Source organism: Gallus gallus, chromosome 6, assembly GCF_016699485.2.
Source record: "Gallus gallus isolate bGalGal1 chromosome 6, bGalGal1.mat.broiler.GRCg7b, whole genome shotgun sequence".
Classification (NCBI taxonomy): domain Eukaryota; kingdom Metazoa; phylum Chordata; class Aves; order Galliformes; family Phasianidae; genus Gallus; species Gallus gallus.
Window position 1 is genome coordinate 15640261 of NC_052537.1, and position 6693 is coordinate 15646953.

Sequence of the window (6693 nt, forward strand, 5' to 3'; positions counted from 1 at the left end):
GAGATGAAAAAAAAAAAGAGATTATGCTGTACAAGGTCACAAATAATAGCAGTAGCAGGGATGTAACCATGTGGGAAGTCTCAGGGTTGGTGCTCGCAGAACTGTGTTTCTGGTACCTAAAAAATATATTTCCATACATTGAATTCGTCCACCAAAATGAGACGTTGGTAGGAGAAAGCTGAAATGAGACCAGAAGGTAATGATAAAAGATGTATTATATGCTACACCATAAAATAAATTAAAGAATCACAAAGACAACTCTTGCTTACATGCAGAGAGCTCTGTTCTGCTGGGCTCAAATCCTGCATCCAGCAGCAGCCCGGCCCGCCTCAGCCCGACAACACCATCACCCAGGGCTGTGCCATCACAGAAAGGTCACCCAGAAGCAGTGAAGCGAATCACCTACCTAAAATTGAAGTCTTAAAAATTAACAGAACTGCAGGTTCAACCTGTATATTCGCCCAGGCCGACTAAGTCAGTGACACCCAGGACACTGTGCCTTTTACACCAATCAGCACACAACCTCCCTTCTCCATACATCTATGACTAGCACTGCCAGCAGCTCTAAAGATTTTTGTGAGCTTGCTGAGTGCATGGGACCAAGAACAATTGAGTACATGTTGCTTTTCTCTCCTTTTTTCTTTCTTTTTTTTTTTTTTTCCCTGTAGTTTGACTCAGCTGTTCATTGCAGGCACAAGCACACAGTTGAACAGGAGCACATTCATTTCTTTGACTGCAGTGCTGAATTCTTACAGCTCAGAGAATTTATACGTCAGCAACTATGATCTGAAGATATCAAAACTGTTTTAAGTAAGCTGTCTGAAAAGCCAGATGCTGTATGTCTGTCTGATTAATCCATTGCAATCTTTGCCATGCCTAGGACTACTTCTTTGCTTTCATTTTCTCAGGAGGATGAATGTGCTTTGAAACCTTCAGAGCAGGATAGAGACATCCAGGAGGCAAATGCAATGTGCAGTGATCTTAATGCACAAGCGGACTCCTGGCTGGGTGCTGGCACACCAGCTGCTGTCCTGAGCTGTTGCCCAGCTGCTCCCTTTTAATAACTTCTGGCTGAAAAAAAAGGCCTTCAGAAGGTCTTTCACCCTTGGTCTGTACTTGATCAGCAAAAGGATGTTGCAGCACATAGAGCTTATGCCAAAAGGGATCTTCAGCGCAGCCTGAACTTCTGGCCATGAGATTCCCTACAGCCCCTCCTGGAAGGCTCAGCAGCCATTGGCCACAGCACAGCTTGGGCTCCTGTAGCTAAATAGGGCGTTGGTGCTCAGTGACCCTGCCTGCATTTGCACTGAGCTGACAAGTTTGTTCCTGCCTAGCAGAGCTGTCAAGACAAAATCACAGGGTGATGACTAAAAGGGGTAATGCGGCACAAGCTTTTTAAAACATCTGTGGTTGAGGAAAAAGGAATCAAGAAAAGATGGGTGTGAATCCAAGTTATCTTCTCTTCCTTCTTGCTCTTCAATCCCTACTTTGGGACATGTTAGTATACAGAAACTCTTAGACAAAATTAAATATATCATAGTGACCTAAAGAGGAGAACATTTCAAGAATGCTAGATTTTATTCAAAATTTACATGTTTAAGAAAGCATACTCAATTAAGGACTCCAAATGACCTTTATTCTGCTTCTGTTAAGTGCCCTTAGAAACCCCAGTGAGGTAACTCCCCTGTCAGAGTTCTCTTCTTACAGGGGGTATGAAAGCCCTTCTAAGCCAGCCACCCTTCTTGGCTGCCCCAGAAGCAGCAGCTCTGCTGTGGGACTTGCACTTTGAGATAGCAGCGGTCTGCAGCCCACTGTCCCCAGGTCCAGATGGGTTTCCACATCTTCCACATCTGGATGCTGAAACCTGTGCCCCCTCCTAAGAGCTTGAACTAAGAATGAGGGATCTGTCCCTCTTCTGAAGTAACAGCAACAGGACAGGAGGTAATGGCCTTAAATTGCACCAGAGGAGGTTTGAGTTGGGTATTGAGGAAAATTTCTTCTCAGAATGAGTGGCAGTGCACTGGAACAGGCTGCCCAGGGAGGTGGTGGAATCTCCATCCCTGGAAGTGTTTAAGAAACTTGGAGATGTGGCATTGAGGGATGTGGTTTAGTGGGCACAGTGGAGATGGGTTGATAGTCGGACTAGATAATCTTAGTGGTCTTTTTCAACCTTATGCTTCTACAAAATATGATTTGGTCTTATCTGGGAGATTTCTTAAGGTTAACTCAGCAAGCTGAGCCAGTTTACTTAAGGTTCCTTAATGTATCTGGTGTGATAGCACCTCTTAAAGCTGTATTAATCAGCATTGGTCTGGGCAACCCCAGGCTGGATGTGAATGTCCACAGTAAGCAGTCATCTGTGGGTTCAGACCGCTGTAATCTCATGGCTGAGGCACTCACCACTGCACCCGCTGCCAGGGGAGGTGCTGTGAGCTGCTCTGCATTGCAGAGAACTGGGCCAAGCTCTGGTTCCTTGCCTCAGGGGAAGCACTGGAGGGATTTGTGCACATAAATAGTATGTGGAAAAACAAGGGCAAATCAATAGCAATCAAATGATACAGTCTGCATCCTCACTGAAAACCCCAGTGAAAATGACAGGAGTTGCAAACTGTACATCAACCATACCAGCTAGCAGAGCTTTGACTTCAGCTCATGTTTTTGGATGTGACAATGATGCTCACATGGGACCCTGATGCGGATTTAGCTACTGGCTTACCTCTGCTGTGTAAGTACTGCTCCTGGAAGAAAATGCATTAATTGTGGCACATGACCCTCAGTTTGTTCTCAGTCAGCACACACCTGCTGCCAGTAGCACACTGCAGTAGTTGGGTTCTAGCGCCAGGGCAGCCTGGTGCCCCAGGCAGAGCCAGTCCTGTCTGAGCACTGTGAGAGAGGTGGCAGCTCCACACCTTCCCGCTGCCCAGCCTCCCATGGAAGCTTTGGTTTCAGTTATTGTGACACAGAACTCACACAGGCAGCCTCGTGAAGAGCAAACCACAGTCACTAGGCCACCTTTGTGAGAAGCCATCTGAGAGGCCTTCTGCCTGGTCATCATTCAGCAGAGCCTGTTGCAAACCAGTCTGCTTCTCTGCCGCCTCCTGCATGTTCAGTACAACCTGCAGCAGAGCAAAACCTTGTGTAGGTATTTCCAGCCACGTGACTGACTGCTTGCGACTGTCACATGTGCAAGGAGTGTGCCCTGCTGCTTTAGCCAGGGCTATTCTTAGCAGGCAGGCAAGTAACAGAGAGGCAGTGCACATACTCCAACTTCTGTTATTCACAGATTGAGTCACTTTTTGGCGCCCTCACTAAAGCACTTGGCTCACAAACTGTCTGCTCCCTTCCTCAGAAGCACTTGTACCAGGCAGCCATTCCACGTGGCACAGGCCGCAGCACCGTGCCATCCCTGAGGCGCTCAGTGCAATGTTCACCAATGACACAGCCCTGAGGCACAAGCTGATGTTTTCAAGAGAAAAGTGGAGCTTGCTAAGATGCACTGAAAATTACTGAGAAGGAAAAGAAACTCGCCTAAGTATAATTTGAACACGAGGTACATTTTAGTTTGGCCTGAGTGTGATCTAGTGCAGAAAAACAGTTGTTGTTTTGCAGAAATCAAGTGGTAATACTTTGCACATGTGTTTATGGCCTTCTCTCCCCAGCTTCTGCTCTCATTGGCAGGTCAAGGTGCCAAGCACTCCAGGCATGTCTCTGAGTCCTCCTGGAGCAGAGCCAGCACAGCCTTGCTCCTCAGCAGGAGCCACCTCCCTTCACCATCCTGGTGCTTGGAGCACAGCAGGATGAGGGAGGACACCGCTCGTCTCGTGGCTGGTGGCTGCAGGAGCACAGAGGTGGTGATACTCGAAACCCTTTTGATTATTACATGCAATTAGGAAACAAGCATGAAGAGAAAAAAAAAATCATATTTTTTCCCCCTCATTCAGGATATGCTCGTATTCCCTCCTAATGAAAATAGGCTTGCAAACATTCTCTTTTCCTCATTAAAGAAGTTTTCAATTACTTTTTTTTTTTTCCATACTTAATATCTGGAATCTTAATATCTGGAAAAGTGCCATGAAGATACAGAAATCTAAACTTTTATTTAAGCTGCAGAGGGCTCTTTGTGACAAGGCTTGTGATGAAGTTTCAGACAGTGGCATCAGTGCTGTTAACTTCCTGGCTCCCCACTGCCTCCAGCCGCACACCGAAGGGGCCTCTACCAGCTCAGGCACCTCTGAACATTTTGTGGTAATTCCCTCGAGCTTCATCCTCCACTCTCCTTCACAGTACTGGTGAAATAAACTGCTTTCCCCTTCATTTACCGAGAATCCCTTCTCAGGGCTACAGTACAGACAGCAACCTTGTCTGCTGCTCGTCCTCTCCATCCCCCTCTTTTTTTCAGGACAATTCCCACTAATTACAGCCAGCGATGCAAAGATAACAGATTGAGCTTGGAGGAGTTCATTGAGCAGAGGAATACACTTTTTGTATCTAAATTGATGAACGCTTCTTTGGAAAAAAAAAAAAAAAAAAAAAACATTCCATACCTCCTTCCAAAATGGATCTTGTTTGCTGTAGAATCCATCTAAGAAACAAATGACATTTAGGTAAAAAAAACTCATCCAGGTGGCTGGTCAACATTTTTACCTTGCCAAGTGACTGCAGCGAAAAGCCCACTGAGTTCCTATTGTAGCATCAAACTCCAGTACAGTTTTGACAGAAATGGGAGTTATTTGAATTATTTTAATATTCGGCAGCTGCTTAGAAATCCAGGTGGAACCAGTCATGGTTTATTATAGATCAGAGAAAAAAAAAAAAACAACAAAACCCCAAGCTACAAAACACAAAACCCACCATTCTATGTAGCTGTAGACACAAGACAGCAGCTGTAATCTTTAATTGTTGTATCACCCAGAGCAGTTTTATCTCCCAAAAGAGTTTGAAGTATATGTGCACTACTGTAATGAATTCATATACTGAACAACCAACAACATTTTGTTAACATTACTTCTTTCCTTATTGGACAAAAAGTTCATTACACCAATCTTACTTTCACATCTCTGCTTTAAGAAATCAGTTTCAAGTAGTCCAAAAATTGGTCATGCAAATATGCTCAGTTGTTAACAGCAGGACAAGGGGGAACGGTTTTAACTTGAAAGAGGGGAGATTTAGGTTGGATGTCAGGGAGAGGTTCTTTACCAGGAGAGTGGTGAGGTGCTGGAACGGGCTGCCCAGAGAGGTTGTGGATGCCCCGTCCCTGGAGGTGTTCAAGGCTAGGTTGGATGAGGCCCTGGGCAACCTGGTCTAGTAAATGGGGAGATTGGTGGCCCTGCCTGGCAGGGGGGTTGGAGCTTCATCATCCTTGAGGTCCCTTCCAACCCAGGCCATTCCGTGATTCTGTGATTGTTGTGAAATACTTTGACAACTCTATGGAAGTCCAAGATTAACCATTCAATATACATCTCAAATGATGAACAGAACATCAGACTGGCACCTACACATTTAACAGGTAAAGATGAACTGCTTCCTTGGAGTCAACAAGAAGCTCGCTGGAGACAGAGTCAGAATGCAGTGATGCAGTAAACAGTTTGCAGATACTCTAGAGATATTTTAACGTCCCTCGCTTAATTTACTGGAGGAGTAGTTTTTGTTCTGTATCAGGTGTCCTTGGGAGAATTTTGAAAGTAAACCTGAACAGAAAATCATCGTGATCTCAGAAGGACAATCTGAAGCTGGTGCTTCCAAATTCTCTCTAATGAGAGCATAGGGCAGCAAGATGTGTTTCATCTGATTCTTAACACCAGGCTAAAGTCCACCTGCATAAACTGCGTTTCATTTCTTCTCATTACAACATCTGTTTTTCCTTTCTGGCTCTGGTTTTAGTAGTTGCACAAAGAAGTGCGAGCTATGGCAGAGGGAATAGATTTTTACTCCAAGCTCACATCTCTAAGTCTTGTAACATTCTGGGAAGCAGGCAGTCATGTTCTCTGGAAGTTTTCCCAATCCGTGTTTACACCACACAAAGCATATACTTGTTTAAGGTTTCCAAAACACAATTTATTGGTTCCCAGAATGTTAGAGCAACGGGTGCAGTAAGCACACTGCCACTGGTACACCAGGCCTTACTGCCTCCAGTTCCCCTTTCTCCATGCAAGTTTTGTTTTTTCCACAAAGGTGTACTTCCACATCCACTTCACTTTTTGAACCACCTCCTGAACAACTAATCATAATAATACAGTGACAAAGGGCTTCTTGTTAAAGACTCTCTAAATTGTCAGGCCGATCGAGATTATATAATTCTGAGGGAGGCAAACAAAGAACTTTCCAGCAGTTGAGTACATTAAAGTGCACCTGGCTCGACACTAATGGAAGTGTTCCAGCTGGGTTAAGGTCGCAAAAGAGACTTCATAGTTGCCATTTACAAGCATAATCAAGTATAAATCAACTCCAGGGCAGGCAGCATACCTGGTATACTCTTTAAATATCTCCATAGGAATGAGTTTCCTGTACATCCTTACAAGTTTTAGGTGGCTGAAATCAGTAACAAAAATGCATGTACAAATTTCAGAAGTTAATTCCACTCTTTCAGCTGAAGATGACTGAATGTCTCCAGGTGTGGCAGTGAGCAGTGTTGCAGTAAATCAAGTCAGTATACAAACCAGTGGAGAAAAACAAGATGTTGAAAGCCGTCCTGTC